Source organism: Equus asinus, chromosome 13 (genome assembly GCF_041296235.1).
Source record: "Equus asinus isolate D_3611 breed Donkey chromosome 13, EquAss-T2T_v2, whole genome shotgun sequence".
Taxonomy (NCBI): domain Eukaryota; kingdom Metazoa; phylum Chordata; class Mammalia; order Perissodactyla; family Equidae; genus Equus; species Equus asinus.
The window spans coordinates 32,085,255-32,109,077 of NC_091802.1; the positions used below are offsets into that span (position 1 = coordinate 32,085,255).

The following is a 23,823-nucleotide window of genomic DNA, read 5'->3' on the forward strand; positions in this document are numbered from 1 at the left end:
GCCATAGGTACTTCACATACCAGGCTCCCAACACCCCGCATGGTTGGTGTCTCTACCCTCATCCCACAGGAGATGGAACTGTTTGACCCCAAATCGCACAGCTAATAAACAAAAGCAAGTGTTCAAAACTACAGTTTTGATAAGCCCCACTGTTCTTTCTGCCTGCTGTGGTTTATTCCCACAGGAAACCATCTTCAGGGACATTGCCTCAGGATGTGGGCAGATAAGAGAAGGAACACTGTGTAAGTACAGTATCTGCCTCATGTTTGGCATTTCTGTGTGTCCTTGGCTCTCTGAGGATTCGGGAGTAGATTTTGGTTTTAGACTTTTCTTTTTTAAGCTTCAATTGGTCAGTGGGATCAGCTGCACTTCCCCTGTGTGCTGTCTCAGAACACCCAATTGCATCTCCCCAATGGCTTCATTTCTCCCTTCTGTTATTGTGCACTCTACTGCAGCAGAGCTAATAATTGCAACTAATTAACTTAAGAATTGCCTTGAGATAAGAACAAAAGTGCCTAAACTGAGGAATTCAGTAGGTGGGACTTCAGCAGAAGAACTTGTTCCTTCAGATGAAAACTCTGAACTTGGCCTCCAGTCCTTGACACCTCTGACATCATCAAGACTGTTGATCTTGAAACTGTTGCTTTTCAGTTGAGCAGACCGGTGGGTGCTTCCTCTACTTCCCAGGAGAACTACATAAGTGAGAGTCTTCCTTTTCTTTCCACATACTGGGATGGAAAGGATCATTAATGTCGTGGATCAATCACCACACATTGTCTAACTCAGAGCAGCTCAGGAATGAAGAAAATGGAAGGTGATGATTCAAGTTACAGGTTCCAAGATGGTGAACTCCAAGAGGGAAGGAATAGAGTGTCTGGAATTGCCATTATTCATCATATAGCTCATCCTTCCAGAATGAGAAATTTTTGTAACTACCTTTGCATTACATTTATCATGGAGCCCTGCTTAGTAACTCCTGTACCCAGCATCTAAATCTCTCCACACACGGGCCATATCTTCTTTCCAATCAGACTCCCAACCACTCCTACTTGACAGCTCCATTCTTCAAAATATGTTTGCCACTTTCTTATCTTTGTATCTTCTTGCCCTCATCACCTCCCCACCAGAATTCCATCATAGCCTAATGTAGGTGAAAGGAGACACATCCTCCAGTCCAGGGGTCTGAATTACCTATGCAAGGACGAGCTTTATCAGAACTACCTAAGGTGCTCCTTAGAGATTCCTGAGCTCTACTCCCAAATGATTCTTAAGCACAATGAAGTCTGGCAACCCCTAAGAGCCCAAACTCACTCACCAGTGCAGGACTCCCTTCTACACCATCCTAAGACATGCAAATCAGTATATGCTCAAACACACGCTAAGGTCTTGAATTCCACTTCTAAACAAGGCTGATTGTCAAAATCTCTTCCATGTGTTGAAGCAATATTATCTTCTCTGCAAATCATATTATTTGACCTAATTCTGTCATATGACTCTACCCAAAATAAGTCCAATGTCTCTTGCCAACAGCAGTTGTTTAAATATCTACAGATAGATATCACCTCCCATTCACTTCCCTCACCACTCCTAACTCCCATGTCTTCAAATTTTCTGGCTAAACAACTCTAATTCCTCCAGATATAAATCATAATTTGTTACTTCATCATATTCCTTGCCATAACTCCATGAGATATGTACTGTTCACTATTTCCATTGTATAGTTAAGGAAGCTGAGACTATGGGAGGTTAAGTAACTTCCCAAAGGTCACAGAAAGTGTCAGAGCTTGGACCTGAACAAGTCTGTCTGACTCCAAAGTGGATGGCCTTAACCTCTTTACTATACTGTCACTAATTTTTTCATTCTTCTTTGGACAGTCTCTAATTTTAATGTCTCTCCTTAAAAGTGATATGCAGAATGGGACACAATGTTTGTGAACTTGCCTGCCCAGCACAAGTACAGAATTCTCTTAATGCCCACTGCCACTTCTGTCAACACAGCTCAAGATGAACTTGGTATTTGCTGGCAGCTCTATCACATAGTTAACCAATATCAATTAAAACTCCTGGTCTATTTTCACATGTAAAGTTGGGTATGATTTCACTTTATTAATTTCCTATCATGTGCAAATCAAAGAACTATGGACTAGCGATACAGGAGTGGATCTCACATTAGATAAGGCACACTCTGCTCTTAAAGAAGCAAATGGAAGGAAAAGGAGGGGAGAGTACTGAGTGGAAGAGATGCTGGAACTGGTTCCCAACCATATCATTGGCACTGTAAAAATGCCAGGCTCAGAGATCTTATGGAGACTTATTTCTTTTCCAACATTGTGACTAATGTTACTTTGTGATTATGTAATTCCCGGAGGCTGAGCAGAAGAGCACATCAGATACTTAAAGCTACCACCCTATATGTCTTATCCCATACCTGTAAATTTAATTTATTTTCAACCTGAGTTAAGGACTTTCCTTCTATTTGTACTTAATTGTGTCTTATGTATTTACCTTATGAATGTTGGCCTGTCTTTCCAAACTTTAAAAAGTGTTTTGTTCTATTGTTGAACTTGATTTTACAAGAATCAGATTTTCCAATGTCAAAACTCCTAGCTCTGAACATCCCACAAATGGAATTAATATGGCTTCTATGTCACTGATAAAAGCATTAAGTGAGAAGGAAACTGGACAGGTAGTATTACAATAGAGATACAAGCTTATGCCGGGAGAGGTCTATGTCTGGCTTGTTCATCACTGACTGCCCAGAACGTAGCACAGGGCTCAACGTGGAGGGAATGTCACGTCAAGCCTTGTATAAATCAATTGATTAATTAGGATCCTTCTCCAGTTTCAAAACATAGAATATCCTAGCTGGAAAGGGCCTTAAAAGTCATTTATCTCAATTCCACCCTTCATAGAGTCATAAAACAAAACCCAAAGAGGAACAATTATTTACCTCAAATCACCTGCTTAGAGAAAAAAATAGGTCAATGGCCCAGGTTTCCTATTTTCTAATGCAGAGCACTTTCCACCACACCAAGCAGTGGACTTGCTCATCAACACTTTCCTATTATATGTGTCCACCCCTTAATTGTACTAGTGTTATCTAGCCGGGGGGATCCTGTGGAAACTCCACCTAGGGCAGAAGAAATACCTTTTCCTTCTGACTCAGAGGCCAAACGCTCTCCAGTGAATAAAGATAAATCCCTTTATCCTTGGGTACTAAATTTGTCATAATAAGGGAAAGACTCTTTCGCAGAGAGTTTCAGAAAGTAGCTCTAGGGTCCTAGAGGGAAAAAAGAAGTCTTCCATCATTCCTTAGACATAGCAATTGGCCCCCAAAGGAACTCTCCAGGGTACTGGCCCACATCAGATCCCCGCGACCCGATAGACCTCAGCTTTTTATCTCTGGGCCTAACCTATTATGAATTCTGCTGTCCAAATCACAAGGAATACTACATACTATGGATTGTTAAGTACCTATGAAGTGCCAGCTCACCATAATGGGGTTTTACATTCTTTATTTCAAATTCTCATGACAACCCTGCATGCTAGCTTTTCTTAGCCCACTTTCCAGATGAGGAAATAAAGATCCAGAGAGGTTAAATAACTTTCCTGATAACAAGTGGAGAAGCCAATATTGAAACCCTTGTCTAACCATCTAAATCCAAGACTTAATTCAAGGCCATATACTTCCCACTGTACCAGACTGCTTCCCCCAAAATCTGTCCTAAATTATTTCAAGTTTGACCTCAGCCAGCCCCCAAATAAGCTACAGAAAAATATGAATTTGGCTACCACCCATATCTACAGGCTTTCCCATCTGCTGCTCCAGACCAATCTCCCAGTGGATTCCTAATGTAGCCTACATTTGCAGCCTTCTTCTGCAAGAGGTTTCTGCCCTGAATTGTTCTATTTACTAAACATATTACAGAATCAAAAACAATATGACTTCAATGATGCATTTAAGTCAGTCAATACTACCACTGGGGGGAGGTCTTAGAAGAGTTTTTCGTCATTAGAGAAATGAATATCATAAAAAGAAAAACTAGTTGTATTTTTCTGGATACTCATAGAAATGTATTTTTTTTCTGTTTTTAAATGTACAGTACAATTTTTACATAAATGAATAATTTATTTTTTGATTATTGTAGTATAATTTACAGAGATTAAAATGCACCCTTTTAAGGTGCACAATTCTGGAATTTTGATCATACAATCATTATTATGGACTGAATTGTGTACCTCCAAAATTCACGTTGAAGCCCTCCACGTGACTGTATTTGGAGACAGGGCCACAAGGAGCTAATTACAGATAAATGAGGTCATAAGGGTGAGTCTCTACTCCGATAGGTCTACCGTCCTTATAAGAAGAGGAGAAGATATCAGGAGTGTACTTGCTGATAGAGAGAGAAATGATGACATCCACTTGTGTGGAATGAGAAGTTGACTCACCCTATTGGTGATTCCAGTTTTAAATGATCCATGTAGCTCCAAGTCATCTCCAGGTCACCTGGGTTTGACTCATCTCTCCGAAGCAGTCATTGGACCCACTTTTCTACAGCTCAGTCCTAGATTTCTTTTGTTCAAACGTACTCTTCTGAAAGAAACGCAAAACCTGTCTGGTATATGCATGATATATGTGGCTTATATGGTTCTTTCCCCATAGAGCAAAGGCTATGTGAGGACACAGCAAGAAGGTGGCCATCTGCACACCAGGAAAAGAGGCCTCAAAAGAAACCAACCCTGCCAGCACCTTGATCTTGGACTTTCAGCCTCCAGGACCACAGAAAAATTAATTTCTCTTGTTTAAACCATCTGTAGTATTTTATATGGCAGCCCTAGCTGACTAATACAGCTGTGTAAGCACCACCGTAATAAAGATATAGACTACTTTCATCCTTCCAAAAAGTTCTCCCTTTATCTGCAATCAATCCTCTTCCCCCGCCTCCAGTCTCTGGCAACTAATTTCTGTTGCTATAGTTTTACTTTTTCCAGAATGTCACATAAATGGACTCATACAGTATGTAACCTTTTTAAGTCTGGTGTTATTCACTTAGCATTTTGCTTTGAGAGTCATCCATGTTGCTGCACGATAATCATCTCTTTTGGATGAAGATGTTTGGAAAGTGTATGAGCAAGAGAAAAGAGAGAGAGAGACAGAGAAGGAAGAGAAAGAGGACAATAGATTTGAGGAGCAGAGTGATGTTGAGTGTAGAATCAGGTATTGGAGAAACTGAATGCACTCAAAATATGGTACAAATAATTACTTTAGACTTTTCCAAAATATACTCTAGACAAATCTCTCCTTTCTCTCTCTCCTTGGCCTTAGGTCAGAGTTGAGATAATCATATTTCTCCGTTCCCAATATCTTATTATCCCCAGTCTGCGAGGCCTTATTCCGGCCTAATTTTATCATGTTTATCAATTTATTCTCTACACCAGGTGCCATTCTCCTCCCCCAGACTCTCTCTCTAATGTGCTCCTTATGTGTGTTAGGTCTATATGGATCCTTAAAACCCACATAGTGCTGATTTGTATATTTATGTGTTTTAAATTGACATAAATGGTGTGTGGTATAGGGCTTGTCCTGCTCCTTTTTCACTCAGCACTGTGTCTTTAAGATCCATCCACAATGAGTTAATATGTAGTGCTTTGTAAACCGTATTAAGAACTCTACACATATTAATAATAATATAATAGCAATAATAATGGTTTGTTCAAGAAATCTTTTTGAGCATCTACTATATTCTAGGCACTTTATTAAACCCTGGGAATACAGAAATGATTTTTTAAAAGGCACAGTTCGTTATGAACAAATATAGTAAATAAATAACTGCATAACTAACTATATAAACATGACTGTAATAACCCTAAAATTGTAAAGAACTAAGTGGTATGAGAGTTTCTAACAGGAGGGCCTAACCTCATCTTGAGACTCAGGGACAGTTTCTTTGAGGTGGGGACACTTAGGCCAACTTTTTGTCCCTTAAGCTCAGACTCATGAAAGAACCATATAAGCCACATATATCATGCATATACCAGACAGGTTTTGCGTTTCTTTCAGAAGAGTACGTTTGAACAAAAGAAATCTAGGACTGAGCTGTAGAAAAGTGGGTCCAATGACTGCTTCGGAGAGATGAGTCAAACCCAGGTGACCTGGAGATGACTTGGAGCTACATGGATCATTTAAAACTGGAATCACCAATAGGGTGAGTCAACTTCTCATTCCACACAAGTGGATGTCATCAGCAGCACATCAGCATCATCAGGAGAACTATTAATTAAACTCCCATCACTGTGCATTGTGAGTGTGGGTCTGTGTGTTTTCTTAGATGGAGGAGCAATTAGAGACAGTAAGTAATAGAACGCCCAGACACAGGAGCGAGTCTTACTCCCAGCGTTAGTCCTGAGTTGCACCAAGAGAAAAAAAATCCAGGTTCAAAATAAAGGATTAAGGTCCTCAAACAGACTAGGCATTTTATTGCATTAATTTCAATTTAATATGAAGGAAGAACAAAAGTCACAATCTAAAAGCAGGAAGCACATAGCCGAGAGTGGATGTTCAGATAACAGGAAAATCCCAACTCTCTAAGCCCATTAGACTGGAGAACAAGCACTGTCTGTGGGTTAATGGCATTTACGAGTGTTTTTGTCTTTAGTGAGATAGCCAGATAAAGATCTTGAGAACTGTCAACAGGATTTTCTTTTAAATGCAAGCCTATGTAAACCCTGTTCTTCATTTAGAGAGCGTTTGTGTATTTTCTAATAATGCAGACTTATTTGAAAACTGCCAGCTTTATCCTCTCCCAATCTACTCCTACCCCATGAACTAATCTCTTAAAAATCTGTGTCCTTGTGTTGGAGAAATAACGTTAAGTTATAACTGCTTACTGATTTGCGATCCTCTGACCGAGGAAATCTGAAATTGCAAACTGCCATGCAGGATTCTCCAAAAAGCTAGATGTTTAACGGTGCCTAAAAGACTAAGGTCATGGCCTATTTCATATGTATTTTGAAAGCCTCTCAGTCTGCTTTTTTTTCATGTGTTGACATGAGTGGAGATTTAATATCCAAGGTGACTAGAAAGTAATACAATTTATCCTTAAGCTCCAAGGAGAAAACTCACATAATTACTTTTTAGTCTTACCTTCTTACTGTTTGAATGTGGCTCAAAAGAACACATATTTATTGGGCCTTCCTACTATATTTGAGAGAGAAACAAAACTTAACAAAACACAGACTTAAAAAACCACAGTTCTTAACCTCAGGTCCTTAAATGGGCTTCCAGTGACGGTTTAACGACCATGTTGTTATTAAATATCCATGCCTCTAAACTCATTTGGGGGAAAACAGGGCTCCAAATTTTCATCAGATTCTCAAAGGCGTCTGTGGCTTCAAGAAATTTAAGGATCTCTGTCCTGCTTGTGGAATAAGTCATATATAAAGACTGAATGATAAATTGTTAAAGGGGAAATGGTACTTAAAAGTCATCTAGCCTGAATTAGCCTTTTTCAGCTTACAAATAAGAAAACCAAAGAAAAAATGACTTGCCCCTAGTGCCAGATAGAATTGAGAAACAACCACAGCCCTCATTCTTGAACTATGAATATGACTAGGGTAGACTAAGATAATTAACAGAAAAGAAGTACAAGAGAAAAAGGAAAAGATTGCATTTGCTTGAGAGTGTCGAAAAAGACCTGATGAGGGAAGTGGCCTTTGAAATAATCTCAAATGATGGATTTTGAGACACAATATTGGGAGGGCTAAAGCGAGACTGGATGTTGTACGAGTGTCATTTGGGGAAAAGAAACACAGAAAAAATAAAGTTGGGAAAATATGAATCTTGTTTGAACAAAAGTCACTGTGCGTGTGTGTGTGTGTGTGGAGAGAAATAGAAGGAGACAGGACTGGAAAGATAGGTGGTGGCCCCATTGTGAAAGGCATCAGAGACAAGAAGAGAACTTGAGTTTCATGCACAAGACAAGTTAAAAATTCCACGAAATTCCTATATTCCCTGTCAAACTTCCGAAGATTTCTTTAAATGCTCATACCTACTCAGCATTGGCAAACGCTCATAAAAACTGCTGGTGGGATTGTAAATCAGTATCTAAATGCTTTGAAAAGTGCATAGCTTTTGACAGGGCAATTCTTCTTCTAGGGATTTGTTCTACATAAACAATAATAAATGTGCACAAAGATTTCTCTCTAAGACAATCCACTGCAGTGTTCATCCTAGCAGTGAATAATTAGAAATCATCAAATGTCCACACACAGGAAATAAGTTAAATAAAGTATGGTACTTCCTCGAGATGAAAAAAATATGATCGTTAAATATCATACTGTAGATGAGTAATTAATGGGGAAATGTTCATGATAAATTGTGAAGGTTTTAAATTTGTTTTGATTATCTTACCTTCTCTATCTTGTTTCTCTCAAATGAGAAGCCAGAGATTTTGAACTTGCCTGCGTGCCTTATCTGCATAAAAAGCCCGTAACACATTTTTAGAGAAATAAAGCAAGTCACAAAGCAATAAGTACACTGTCATTGTTAGTGTAAAAAGCCACCTAAATACATGTATATAGACTAAATGGATAGTCATGAAAAAGTTAATCATGGTTATCCCCAATAGTGAAATTAGCATTTTAAAAGATTTGCTTTCTGTTTGTCTACATTTTCTAGGTTTTTAAAAAAAATAACAGGTGATAATTTTAAAAGCAAAGCAATACAGGTGTTATTTTTACAGAGGGTAATCTGTGAAGGTTGTTCATTTTTTGGCGAGGAAGTTAACCTAGCCGGGGTGATTTCTGACCCAGCAGTTTTTCTCCGTTGGAATGCATAGCAAAATGCCACAGGACACTTCCCTTTCTCCGTCCTTTGCATCTTATTTTGAAGACTTGTTTTGTCTGGGATTGTTTATTTAGGGGCTTCATTTACCTCTTAGTACTTCCCCCCTTTAGTCAGTATCTTTATAAACCAGCTTTTTGGATATGAAGGTTCCAAAGATTACCACCAAACACACATTCAAAACCTACTTCCTAGGAAAATTACTTCTGGTTTTTTCAAAATTTGCATCGCTGATCAGATGACACTGAGCGATCAGCTAGTAACGACCTTTCTGTTAGAAAGAAGAGGAAGTAGGCTTGGCTCTAACTTGCCCTGATGGCCTCTCAGCCTGACTTCTCTTTGCACAAGAAGATGGGGTCAAACCAGAAGTTAAATTCCCATGAGGCCACCAGCGGTAGATATATCCTAGAGAACCAGGGCTTTGCTGCTGACCCTCAAAAGAGGAAAAACTATAGGTTATTCAAGATATCACTCATGAAGATCCCTTCTACTGCCATGCTTACATTGTCTTGACCAACTGCTCTGAGCATCTGTGGACTTTACTATGAAAACTTGGGGACCTGCCATCCAGGAGACTGGATAAATACACTGTGGGATATTTATATCAGCAGGGGGCAGAGGGAGTGATGGGGATTTCCAAGGAGGCGGTTATATTCTATTTCTTGTTTTCAGTGCTGGTTATAAGGATGTGTTCAGCTTCTAAAAATCCATTGTGTGTAAATGTGCCCTTTTTAGTATATATGATATAATTGAATAAAAAGTTAGATTAAGAAAACCTGGGGATCACCACTGCCATTCTCAGTTGGAGACCAATACTGAACTTGCCAAGAGACCTGCAAGATAGTGTAAAAGGTTTGTGCGCCTCTTGAGAGTGAAGGGAGGGGAGAAGGGGCGTGGAAAACAGGAATGATCTATATGCTTGGAAACCAAGCTGTGTGCCCCCATATACTGATGAATTGCCAAGATGGTGTGTACTTCAGAGAAAAGGGTGGCTGGGAGTACGGGAACACAGCTTCCTCTTCCCATCACCACCACCATCACCATGGAGACTCAGATCACTAAGCATCTCGCTGTTCCTCTCTGAACTTCAGCTCCACCAACTACAAAAGGAGGATATTTGGTCTAATTAACCATGACCTCATGGCTCTGTTCTCGCTGGGCTTTATGTTAAAGGAAAGACACAGCTGAGGGGGAGGGGCAGAGTAGTACTGAAAAAAATACAGCAATGAACTGATGGATTCACTCTTCTTATTAGAAAGCAAAGTCAAACATTTAGAGGTCACTCTCAGGTCACCCAGAGACAGGATGTAAGCTGAGTGATGACCCAGCCCATTTTCTGGAAGAGGATGGCCACTGCGGGAGCTGAGTCCTCGGACCTAGAAGAGCTGGAGCCTTCTGTGAGCTGTTCACAGCAACTTCTTGGCTTGTCCAGGTTCATGGTCAAAGTCCCACCAAGAAGCTGAGAGCTTGTTCTACCACATTTCCCCTCCATTCGGTGTTAATGATCCATGGGCAATGTCAGTCTCCCACTTCTCCATCCTGCGAATTTTCCTTCCTGCATCACCATCACTAACCCAGCTCTATTACCAACTTTGCTTTGCTGTTTCTATACACAAAGCTGTGTTTACAAACACACATGTACAGTCTGGAGTCAACCGGCTCTTTTCAAAGAAACTGGTAGCTTAACTGGATGTAGCAGGATTTCGACTCCAGAAGTTCCCAAACTGTGTTCTGCAGAACACCTACACTCAGCGATATTTATGCAAATTCCTTGACAAAAGGATGTGTGGTCAAATAAGCTTGGGGAATGCTGGGTTTGTTAAAGTGTTTACCTTAGAACTTCTCAGAGCCTTTGATATGCATTGTGAATGGTTAAGAGGACACAAAAACTCTTAAATCTTTTCCATAGGGAATAAATAGTGATTCCCCTGGCAGACTAGTTTAGGAAATGAGTAAATTCATTTGTTCAACACACATTTATTAAGTACCTACTATGCGTCAGGCACTGTTCCAGGTGCCTGGAGGATATATCTTTCTAAAGGTCCTTGTCAAAGTATTTTTATTCTAGTGGCAAGAGAAAACAATACACTAGTAATAATATAAGAAACATATGGAGGAAATAGCCAGGGCTCACCTTAAGGCCTCTCCAGGGAGCTATCTGAGCTGAAACTTGAGGGTAAACATGAGTCAGTCACAGGAAGAGCCATGAGGAAAGCATTCTAGACAAACAAAAGAGTAAGTGCAAAGATCCAAAGGCAGGGAAGACCTTGGGCTTCTCCAGGACCAGGCTATGGTCTGACCAGGCCGGTGGCTCAGAGGGTAGTGAGGGATAGAGATGGTTGGAGGAAATGAGATTAGGGAAGGGGCAGGTGTTGGATCACGTAGGGCCCAGTGGGCAACAATCAGGAATTTGGATAGTAGTGTAAGGGCAATGAGAAGCCACCAGGGGGCTTTAAGTAATGAGCTGCTGCCAAGGGAGACAGAGGAAGTGGGTGGATTAGAAACGTATCATGGAGGTGGAGCCTATGGGACTCTCCAGTATTACTGTCTGGACTCAATTGGTACTGTGGGGGACTGGAATTGGCCACCCCAAGTATGTCTCTTTGGCATGAGGATTATTTTGGGTTGGTTACTTTTAAAAACTGCAGACAGGAAAGAAACTCTAAAAAGGTGGAATTTACTTACCCTTTATTAAGACACATTTACATTTGTAAGGGAAATCTCCATCTGTAAAGGTGTCTCCCTCTCTGTACCAGAAAGAAGAGGGGATGACCTTATCTCTAGAAACTCTTAATCAATGCAGAAGGCAAGAACTTAAATCTGCATAATAACCCTACCCTTGTTTACTGCACTTTTTGGTAATCTCCCATGATCAGCTCCTCCCACCCCCAACATCCTCCTTTGTCTTTAGCTGAAGATGATACTTAAGGTGGTGGCTTCGGCCATTTTGGTGAGTTGCTCAGGTTGCCTGAGCCTCTCCCATGTATACGTGTTATAAAGCTTTGTTTAATTTTCTCCTGTTATTCTATCTCATGTGAATTTAATTCGTTCCCCAGCCAGAAGAACCCAGAGCAGGTAGAAGAAATGTCTTCCTCCCCTACAGTATCTAAGCACATTATCTGTGCTATGCTGATATTGTCTTGTGGTTGTAAGCTTCTGTCTCCTAATTCAACTGCAAGTTCCCTCTCTCTAGGCTGTAAGCACAAAGCAAAAAGTAAATACTGGGTATCAGAGGACCTGGGTTCCAATTCTAGGCTCACATTGAGCAGCTGTGAGAGTGTGGACAAGTCACTTCACTTCTTGGGCCTCAGTCATCTCCTGTGTAAAATGAAAACAAAAGACTAAGTGATCTGCCTCTAACATTATGAGATCTACATTCTATGCCTCTCAAGGCAGGGAGGGACATAACTAGACAAACAGAAGGGAATTAAGAGATTTGCCCCCCACCACTTGAGAGATAGCAAGGAAAAACAAAAGGTCAAAGATTAGCTTCCTGATATTGGGCTTAGTAATGATTTCTTGGATATGGTATCAAAAGCACAAGCAACAAAAGTAAAATTAGACAAGTGGGACTACATCAAGCTAAAAATCTTTTGTGCAAAGGAAACAATCAACAGAGTGAAAAGGCAACCCACAGAATGGGAAAAAAATATTTGCACATCATATATCTAATAAGATATTAATATCCAAAATATACTAGGAACTCTTACAGGTCAATAGGAAAAAAAATAAATCACCCAATTTAAAAATGAGCAAAAGACTTGAACAGACATTTTTCCAAAGAAGATGTACAAATGGTCAACAGACATATGAAAGATGATCAACGTCACTACTTATCAGGGAAGTGCAAATCAAAACTACAATGAGGTATCCCCTCATGGCTGTTCGAATGGCTTTAATATAGTAAAAAAAAAAGAGATAAATGTTGGCAAGGATGTGAAGAAATTAGAACCCTTGTGCACTGTTGGTGGAAATGCAAAACAGTGCAGCTGCAATGCAAAACAGCAAGGCGTTTCCTCAAAACATTGAAAATAGAACTACCATATGATTCAGCAATCCCACTGCTGGGTATTTACTCAAAATAATGTTGAAACTCACAAAATGTGTACATTCAATATGTGCAATTTTTAAAAAGCCAAAGATTAGATAGTCTATTAGTTTCCTGTGGCTGCTGTAACAAATTACCACAAACTGAGTATCTTAGCACAACAAAAATTAATTCTCTTACGTTCTGGAGGCCAGAAGTCCAAAATCAAGGGGTCGGCAGGTCTGCATTCCCTCCAAAGGCTCTAGAAGAGAATCTGTCCCTTATCTCTTCCAGCTTCTGGTGGCTCCAGGGGTTCTTGGCTGTGGCCATATCCCTCTAATGTCTGCTTCTGTGGTCGTATTGCCTCTCCCTCTTCTATCTCAATCTTCTACCACATAAAGTAATATTCACAGTTTCTGGGGGTTAGGATGTAGACGTATCTTTTTGGGGGCCATCATTAAATTGACCGTAGATAGCAATTACCACCTCGCCCCAAATATGCCTTCATGCTATTTTCAGATATTCATCCTTTCTCTCCAGCATCCCCATCCACCAGGACTTTTGTTTCTCCTTCATAGTGCCCAGTAAAAGACTTTGCACAGGGTAGGTTGTTATTCAATGATCATAGTTCCCAAACAGAAACTTCTGGAAACTCTTCAGAAGAGTATCCTGGGCTCTTCCCTTGCTACTCAAAGATTGGAAAATCGGCTAGACATCAGCTGATTTGTAAAGCAACAAAAGAACACACTTCACTAGGCACAGAGATTCAGATTTTAGTCTCTGCTCTGTACCAATCTGTATTATGACCCTGGCTAGCAAGCATCTCCAGCTGGCTTTCTAAAGAGAGGGGCCTACTGCCATCAGCTTCCAGAAGCTCTTATACCACTTATATTCCCCAAGAAGAATTTGTAGGGGAGGACAAAAATATTTTCTTCTACCCATCGTAGGTTCATTGGCCCTGCAAATTCGACTGGCAAAAGACAGATTAACAAGAGAAAACCAAACAGAAGTTTACTAACACGTCTATAGCACACACACGCAGGAGTATTTAGTGATAAGTAGATCAAAGGGGTGGTTAGAATTTGGACCTGTATAGCATCTTAACAAAAGAACAATAAATTTGTAGAGAAATGTCAAGACAAAGGAAAAGGACTTCGTGTGTTTAAGGGCAGGAAAAGGTAAATGTATGAGGGAAACTAATAGAAAATAAGGGCTAGATAGCAAAGTCTACTATGTAACGTCCTCTGGTGTCATCTCAGGGCTGGTAAGAGTCTAGAGTTGTCTCCAGCGATGAAGAATCGTTTTCCCCTTCCTAATAGAGAGAGGGAAGGCAGAGAGTTTGTCTTGTGTCTGCTTTTTCTCAATTGCCTTCAGCTCAAAATAATCCTTATGTTAGAGTGGCATATTTTAAGAGGTGGCATACTCTAAACCCCTTCAAATTCAAGATTAAATATGTTCTTTCTCAGGATCCTTGAAAATACATATTTCCTCTCAGTTACAGAAGAAAAACATAGCCTTTTGCCCTCTCCTACTGCAGTTTGGGGGGAAGCATCTGCCCTAGAAAGAAGAAGAGGATAAACACTGAGATAAAACCCTCATGTTCCAGTCCTAATGGCCCAGATCTGAACACTTGAGGCTTTTGCAATAAGGAGGGTCAAGTTTCAATGATTACTATCTCTACAGTAAGCTCGACTGGTGTTTTGGAAAATGTTAGCAAATCCTTCGGCTAACAAACATTCTTAGGCCTAGAAATACATAACCAATGGGACACCTGTTTCTGTCTTCTACCATCACACTGTCCCCTTCCATCCCCCCTTCCCACACCCCAGCAAATCCTCAGGAAAACTTCCTCCCATAAATAATTTAAGGAGCCAAGCTATTAATTAGAGATATTATAACACAGGCTCAGAAAAGGCCCAGGAAAAGGAAGAGAATTATCCTGTCCTCTTCATCATACTCCCTTACTTTAGTCCTAAATGAAATATATGAACTTTTGTACGAGAGAGAAAGGAAGAAAATAACATTAACTGAGCACCTACTATGCACCAGGCCTTTTCCTAGATTTCTTATCCTCACAACAACTCTGTAAAACAGATATTATCAATCTGTTTAAAAGATATAGAAACACAACCAAAAGGTGGAAACAAGCCACATGTCCATTGCCAGATGAACGGATAAACAAATTTGATATATAAATACGCTGGAATATTATTCAGCTTTAAAAAGAAATGAAATTCTGATACATGCTACCACACAGATAAGACATTATGCTTAAGATATTATGCTAAGTGAAATGAGTCAGACACAAAAGGACAAATACTATATAATTGCACCATATGATACATAGAACAAGCAAATCCACAGAGACAGAAAGTAGAATAGAGGTTACCAGAGCGTGAGGAGAGGGGAGAAGGGGCAGTTATTGTTTAATGAGAACAGACCTTCTGTTTGGGATGATGAGAAAGTTCTGGAAATAGAGAGTGGTGATGGTTGCACAACATTGTGAATGTACTAACGCCACCAAACTGTACACTGAAAAACGGTTAAAATGGTAACATTTATGTTACGTATATTTTACTACCATTTTAAAAAAAGGAATATGGAAACTGTGAGGTAAATTGTCCAAAGCCACACAGCCATTATAAGAGGAAGCCGGGGTTTAAACCCATCTGTCTGACATGTGATAATCATGTGGAGGAAAAAGATCAGTAGATAGTGACAATACTTATCTCCAGACAAAGCAGATACTGCAATTGAATAAACATTAGCTTCTTCTGTCTCCTCCAAGCTAATTCCCTGAGCTAAGGTTGTTTTTCAGATGACAACTGGGTGAGTGGAAAGAATATGAACACATCACTCATTGAATATTCTCTAACCACATCCTTATTAGTCTCTTCTGGAGATGGCCTCATCTGTTATGTTATCCCCCGATTCCACCTCTGTTTGAACATGCAGAATAACTAAAGAATGAAAAGAAAAATAAATCTGGCTCCCAAAGCCTACAAATAATGTCCTTAATGAGAATAAATACAGGGATTCCTCTAGCCAGTGTTAGAGAAGTCACTAGACTGTTAGGCTTAAGTTCATCTTTGTCTCCCGTCCCAGGTATTTGGCACAATATCTGGCCTATAGCAATATTTGGAAATTTTTTTAACTGTGAATTAAAATTTGAAATTTTAACCTTAAACTTGACGGGAGATGCTCTACATGACCAGCCTAGATATTGAATAATCGAATGTCTCTAACGGAAATCGGTGGTCTAAAATTTTGTGGGTTGTTTTGTTCCCCCTCCACCACCACCTCCATTACACATAGCGACAAATTCCGCTTTTCAGTGCCATGTCCTGGGCATGTTTACCAAAGGACCGCTGAAGGTTTAAGTACTCTATCCTTTCTTGTTCATAATAATAGCTGATGTTGACAGTCTGACATGATCTGCCCAGCAGAGTGACACAATATGTAGCACCAAACACGACCTATGAAGCACTGCATTTTTGCCCAGAATATTTGTCCTGAATATAACAAGGCCTTTAGACCTAGTTTCCAATTTGTAGGAAATATGCAAGACAGAGGACTAAGCTAAATAACACCACAAGCAATTAGATCATGGCAGAATATAGGACATTGTTCAAGACAATTGGCCTTCTTAGTTCAAAAGATCAATGCCATGGGAAAGTGAGAGGGGGAGGGGAGCTGCTCTTCTAGACTAGAGGAGACTAAAGAGGTATCAAATCAAAATACACTATGTGAACCGTCAACGGATTCTGGTTCAAAAAAGGCTAAAAAATGAGTAATTAAGACATATGATTATGGGTTCGAAATTAGACATTAGAGAATTATAATTCATTTTCTTATGTGTGATAATGGTACAGTTATGAAAGAAAACACCTTTTTTAAGAGCATGCATGCTGAGGTATATAGGGCTGGTGTGTCATGATGTCTAATACTTCTTTTCAAAAGGTTTAGCAAAAGAAAAAAGCAATGCACATGTGTATGCCTATGTGTAGTTGAAGCAAATATGATGAAATGTTAAGTTGTTAAGTCTGGATGTTGGATATTTGGGTGACCGTTGTATTCTTCTCTCAATTTTTCCATATATTTGAGCATTTTCTTTTGTTTGTTTTTTTTTTTGTGACGAAGATTCACCCTGAGTTAACATCCATTGCCAATCCTCCTCCCTTTTTTGCTTAAGGAAGATTAGCCCTAGGCTAACAGCTGTGCCACTCCTCCTTGACTTTGTATGCAGGATGCCTCCACAGCACAGCTGATGAGTGGAGTAGGTCCACACCTGGGATCCAAACCCGCAAACCCAGGCCGCCAAAATGGAGCATGTGGAACTTTAACCACTCCATCACCAGGCTGGCCCCTGAGCATTTTCAAAATTAAAATCTATTTTAAAAATTCAAAATCAAAATTACAACAAAAAAATAGCTAATGTTAATTGAATATGTGCTATGTGCCAGGCCAGACTTTATATTGGCAGCTCATTTAATCTCCACAACAACTCTCTGAGTTAGGTGCTAAAATTCTTCTCACTTGAGTGATGAGGAAACTGAGCAACTTGCCCTGAATCACACAGTAGTTGAAGCCAGCTGTCACTTCTGGTCACTTTGTTTTGCTACTCAAAATACTCAATAATACAGCACAGATCTCTTGAGGAGAGACCATGGGGCTATTTCAAGGCCAATTCCTGACACGTCTGAAGTGAATTATTTCACTTACAGTAAATGCCAAAAACCAACATGGTGCAAGCTCGGAATGAAAACTCCCACCTGAATTCCACATTACTTAGTGCTCTCCTGACCCGGGAACACGTCTTCCATTTTTACTCCTTAAATATTCATGAATGCAACTACCAGTATTCCTACAGCTCTAACTCCTAGGAAGTTGTGTAGTAAGATGACCTCAATCCTGCCAGAATATTGTCTCCTTTTTAATTTAGGGGTCAACTCATCAGTTTCGGTAACAGGAAGAGGAAGCCATCAAGTGGGCTCAGCATACTTGACCATTTGTTCCACCTCTGCAACCAACAGCTGGACCTGGGGGATGTCATTTTACCTCTCTGGGCCCTTCCCTTGGGAAATGAAGAGTTTGGCCACAAAAAGTATAAGATTCTTTCCAATTTAGCCTTGCTGCAACCAGAGCTTAGAATAATCAGTTTCACAACCAATCTGTTCTATTTTGTTCAGTTGTGGAATTTTTTAAAGAAAGTTTCTTGCGGCTGGACAAGTCACTTCCCTTCTAAAGTTTTATGGTTTTATTTCAAAAGTATCCTCCGTGGCTGCTCCCTGGCCTCTTTTTCACCCCCACGAGTTTGTTTATCTGGTGACCAAGTGCAGAGACCTCTTGAGATTTGAGGCAGTTCGTTCAAACAGTGGGGTGTGGGGTGTAGGGGGAGGGGTGGACCTTAAATTCTCAAGTCTGTCCCTCAGGTCAGAAACAGTCTGATATGCTGAACTCCAGTCTCAACCTTCTTCACTTCCTCCATTTCATTTTCCACTAATAGTAGGGAAGGCACTAGGTAAACCTTAAACTACTCACAGGATAGGAATAGTCAGATTGGTAAGTGGAGTGCACAAGAATTCTGCTAAGATCCGGTCAAATCTCCAAAATTGTACCAGCCAAAGGGGTTTTGCATCTTAAGGTTAGCAAAAGTGACCAAGGTCAACTCTTTCAAGCAGTTAGAGGTGACATTGGTTCTAATCCTCTAATAGAATCATCGGAAATGGGCCCTGGGTTTGATTTCTACAAGTTGCATGCAGGTCTGTGTTTACCCCCATATTTCAGGGGAGACCTCAAGGCAAACTGCAATGCAGATGAGCTTGTCAGAACCGGGTCATGAGAAGGGCACCAAAGCAGGAGGCAGCCCACTTTCTATCCATGTGGCTGCCACCAGCCCCGCCCAGGCTCCCCCATGGAATGGTTCCTCAGCGTTTTCTTACTTAGGAAAGAAAAGGCTTTTAGCAAAAGGAACTTTGCATTGCGATCAATTTTTCACCTTTATTCTACACAAACTCAATAAGTAAATAAATAAAATAAAACTTTCAATGGAGGCATTTCAAACTTCTTTTAGAAGGGATTTAAATTTAAGGTTGCCAGTATCGTTTGTTGTCATTGTCAGTTTTAAAAAATATGTACAGTCGATGTGTTAACTTCAAGATGTAGTACTAAACCCAACAAGCCCATTCCCCACTGCCTTTGTGGAGGGAGCCCCTTCACCACCACCACCCAGCCGTGGGAAATAGACCTGGCTCATGGCCGAGCTGGGGAGGGAACGTGGAAAGGCCTTGCTCCACTTTGATAGCGCCATCCTTGCTCAGAAGCTGACCTCCCTCCCTCTGCCCAGGACATCTGGCACCAGGATTTCTAAATCAGGACCAAAGGCAACAAAGTGTAAACTCCACATTCCATTCCTTCTGTAAGAAAGCCCTGTGAAAGCTCCCTTCTAGGGAAAGAGGAAGGTAGAGGAGTAAAGGGAGCTGCCACTGGGCTGCATGTTTTCAAGGCAAATTCTCCCCTCTTCTCGTGAAAAGAGACTCCGAGAGGAGACTGGTTAGGGTAATGGACCGTGTCCCCAAGTGTGGTCCCTGTACATCCCGCTACAAAACAATTCCATTTTTAAATAAGGTTGGGGAATAATGCATATTAATGACTCTTGGAGATTCATGCTGCCTATCGGCAAGTTAAAGGTCCTGAGAAAGCCTACTATAAAGAAACCTGTTCATGTTTAATGCAAGATTTCCAAAAGCTATTTGACCATACAGTCTTTTTTTCTCTTTTTTATGTAACACCTATTAACATCGGTTCTGAGGAATACAAATTGGGAAACGCTGGTTTAACGGAAAATCGTGACCTTTGGTGTCAGCAAATCTAGATTGGAATCACCATCTGATGACTTACTGTGGAGCCCTGGGAAATTTACTTAACCTCTCTGAGTCTCTGTTTTGCCATCTTTAAAAGCAAGCTCATCTTTCCAACCTCATCAGGGCACTGTGAGGATGAAACAAGCGAAGATATTGCTCAGCACCGGATGGGAGTCTGAGACAGGGCAGCTGCCATTTATAAAAATGACACCTTGTGGAGTGGAGGTTGTGAGGCACTTTCCAGGTCCCCCTTCCTGAATAAAGGAAGGACTTGTTTCCCCAGCTGCTGAGAATGCTGCAGAGACAGCTGTCAGCTCTCAGCCCTCTTCAGGAATTGTCTTGGCTGAAGAGAACTACCTGACCCAAGGACAGCCCCATCCTTAGGGCAGCTGTGGAGGGAACATAAGTCTGACTCTTTCACCTGTTTGGGGACCAGTCTGAAGGGCAATCTCAGCTTCAGAGCGGTTGGCTAAGGCATCCCTTGAGAATGTATTGCAGCCTATCTTCTCCTTCTCCCTAAATCCCACTCCCCTGCCTCTCCTCCTCTCCCCTCCCCTCCCCTCCCTTCCCCTCTGCCTCTCCTTCCCTCCATTTGCCTTCCTCCCCTTCTACGGGTATCAATCCAAGAGCACTCCCTAGTAAACCTCCAGCACACAAATTTCCACCTGGGAGTCAGCTTCCTGGGGCTCCAGCCAGCACCACTGTGATTCTAATAACCTACCTGCCAGCAGGACGTTGATGACAGGAAAGAGAGGCATGCACACTTACAGGGCCTCAGCAAGACCTGGATTTAGCTATCTAAATAAGTATGAGTTCCTTAAAGAAATGCATCCCATGCCAGGAAAATGTCCTCCCCATCAATGTCTGACAGGTCCCCTCAGTAACACAGGCTGTGGTATTACTCCTCAAAGTGTGGCCCACCGGCATCTCCTGAGCAGCTTGAAAACAACAGGGCTTGCCAGGCCCAGCCCAGACCGACCGTCTTAGGAGTAGTCTGCGATGATACTGGGAATCAACATTTGTAACAAATCCTCCAAATGAAGCTGACACAGGCCATCCTTGGACCACCCTTGGAGAATCAGTACTGCAAACTTTTTCTGTTTTAGGCACGGCAAGACATATAGTCTCTGACACAACTACTCAACTTTGCCACTGTATCATGAGAGAAGCCACAGAAAATATGCAAGACAAATGAGCATAGCTGTATTTCAATAAAACTTTATTTTCAGAAACAGCCAGCAGGCTGGATGTGGCCTAAGGCCACACTTTGCCAATAGCCTCACCCCAGACTCTTGTTATTCAAGGCATGGTCCTGGAATGGCCAACATCACCTTGGACCCTGCTTGAAAATGTTAAATCTCAGGCCGAGTCCCAGAATTATGGAGACAGAATCAGTAATTTGACAAGCTGGTCAAGTGATTTCTAGTACATTTGAGTTTGACAAGCAACGCTATGCAGTGTCTATTGGGACAACTTCACAGATCAATATCACCTTGAACTAATTAGCTGCTCTCTGTTCCGTGATTACAGAGAAGATCGGAACCTAGGCTGTGCAGAATGTGCCACGTAGAGCAGGTCAGCCCCGAGTGTCCCTTTTCTGGGCAAACCAAGTAAATTCTGACTTTCTAACTGGAGGCCAGTGGTTAATTACAATCAAGCTGAGACAAGGAGAGAGGCAAAGAAAAAAAACACCTTCTTATCTTTGGAGGGAAGTAGAATGGAAGAGACCATCTTGATTGCCAAGCACCAGAGCTTATCTTCCTGATTCATGCCGTGCTGTTTTTCCACTAGAGACTTTGCAATATTGCATTAGTCAAATGATTCTGCAACATCATTTAAATGACACAAAATGTCTGCTTGTGTCTGAGCATGATTCTGAGGGTGGAATTGTGCCTGCCCATCTGTTTCTCTGAAGAATAAATCCAGAATTAATTCTATTAGAAACAACAGGCCCATTTTGGCAGAACAAACCTGATAAGTGGATATAAAAAGCCTGTGTGCCAGAAGAACTGTCCTCATGAGGGACATCACCAACACAAGGGCAGATACATCTTATCCTCCCCTCCACCCATGCCCTGACAAAAGCTCAGAGATGCTTTCTTGGCTGGACTTAACCACTCCATCTGCTAAAGCAGCGTTTGGCAAACTTTTTCTGAAAAGGGCCAGATAGTAAATATTTTAGCCTTTGTCAGCTATAAGGTCTCTGTTACAACCACTCAACTCTGCATTGTAGCATAATAGCAGCCATAGACAACACGTAAAGGAATGGGGGGCAGGGCATGCCTGTTTCATAAAACTATATTTACAAAAAAGCGGGCAGTGAGCTGGGTCTGACCTCCGGATTTTAGTTTGCCGGCTCTCAAGTCTAGTCTAGACCACTGCTTCTCAAAGTTTAATGTGCATAGGAATCACCAGAGTATCTTGTTAAAATGCAAACTCTGTTTCAAGAAGTGGGGCCCAGATTCTACATTTTTAACCAGCTCTCACATGAGGGTGAAGGTAGTGGTCCAGCACCATGCTTTGAGTAGCAAGGATTGAGTTTAGACCAGTAATTCTCAACCTTGGTTGTTCCCTGAAATTACCTGGAGAGCTTTAAAAATATGATAACTAAGCAGGATGACCAGGAGCCTGGTTCTACGCTCACCCCCTGAAATTCTGATTTCACTAATCTGGGTTGTGACCTGACCAGCAGGATTTTTTAAAGTTCCCCCAGTAATTCTGATATGCAGCTAAAATTAAAAATAATTGTCAGGATAGAATTTAAAAGGTGGGGCGTTCATGTCAACTGTCTTGTAGTGGAAGAGACATTCAACCAGCAAACACTTTCTGAGCATTTAAGCACGTCCCAGGGGAAGGTCATCTGCTAAATGCAGGAAGTGGAAGTGGAGTGAAGGACTTGAAGAGAATAGTGAAAATTCAGAACAGCTTCTAAGAACAGTAGGAGAAGATGCAGAGCTTGGAACAAATGGATTTCCCAGCGCTATAATAGGCCAGTTGCAGCTAGAGATATTTCTCAAGTGAATAAAAGGAAGACTTTGCTGACAGTAAAACTGTCCAACATTGTCATGGGCTCCCATCAGAAATGGTGAACTCTCAGTCACTAGGCGATTTCAAAACCACTTGTGAAATCAGCATTTCTCATGCACAAAACTTATGTAGAAAGGACAGCAAAGCGGAGCATTACTAGTAATTTTGACTAGTAATAGACTGCCAACCTTTGCAAATGAATGACTTTGAAAACACACTTTAGAATACAATCAAATCTGTCTCTGTAATCACTTCCCTCTTAATTATTTGCATTATTGATTCACTCTGAGTTGAAGAAAAAGGTGTGGCACAAAGCTCGCCAGGAATTTCGCACAACCCACAAACCGTCTTATCTCATCTGCACAGGTGATGTATCTTACATGTGAGCATTATCCATCAAGTGTGGGGTAGTGGAAAAAAGGGCTGTGAACTGCTGAGACAGATGGAACATGGTAGTGGGGGGATCCAAGAAATGAATTCGGAGTGGAGATGTTGAAACAAATAGCAGTTAAAAGTCCTTCCCACTCTGATACTCAGTGATTCTAAGAAAGCATCTGTGGTTCTGTTTGTTCTTTTGGTTTGAAAGTAAAAGCTTCATGGAAAAGGGAGGATGAGTCACTACATAAATTATTCAGGGCTTGAAGTCCTTTAGAGAATTGCGCTCTGGTCTTTGATTGAGGCAGGAATCTTCTCCCATATCCAAAGTCTGGGTCAAGGCTGCGTTTTTGATCTCTCAGATGCAGAGAAAGGCCACACATAGCTAACTAAGCCATAGGTAGGCTTCCTCCATCTCATATCTTTATGATTATTGAAAGCATCACCTTGTGCATAGCTTGTAATAAATTATTTTCCTTAAAGCCAGATAGGTGTTGCTGCAAATGGACTTCATAGATAGCAGGAGATAGTGTGACATAGCAGTATGCCTGGGCTCAGGTATCACTTTCCAGGTGCTGACCTTAGATAGGCTGCTTTCTGCTCAGTGCCAGCCTCTTCATCAGGAAAAGGAGGATAATGATGCCTCCCTCAGAGGGCTATTACGAGGACAAAATACACATTGAGTGCTT

At 41.1% G+C, this 23,823-nt stretch overlaps 1 long non-coding RNA gene across 7 annotated transcripts in view; it reads right to left on the reverse strand.

Annotated features, from left to right (window-relative positions):
- The window catches only part of LOC123276051 (uncharacterized), a 199,574-nt gene that overhangs the window by 149,843 nt on the left and 25,908 nt on the right, over positions 1 to 23,823 (reverse strand). Inside the window, exons 4-6 of one of the 7 annotated variants that reach the window (XR_011493778.1) lie at positions 13,071 to 13,257; positions 10,977 to 12,160; positions 6,032 to 8,473 (exon numbers count right to left, since the gene is read on the reverse strand). The exons of 4 other annotated variants lie outside the window; for them this stretch is intronic. This is a non-coding gene — a long non-coding RNA (uncharacterized lncRNA). Of the gene's footprint in view, positions 1 to 6,031; positions 8,474 to 10,976; positions 12,161 to 13,070; positions 13,286 to 20,312; positions 23,791 to 23,823 lie in introns of those variants that run through there. 2 more of the 7 variants (XR_011493777.1, XR_006512312.2) reach the window with 2 other exon arrangements.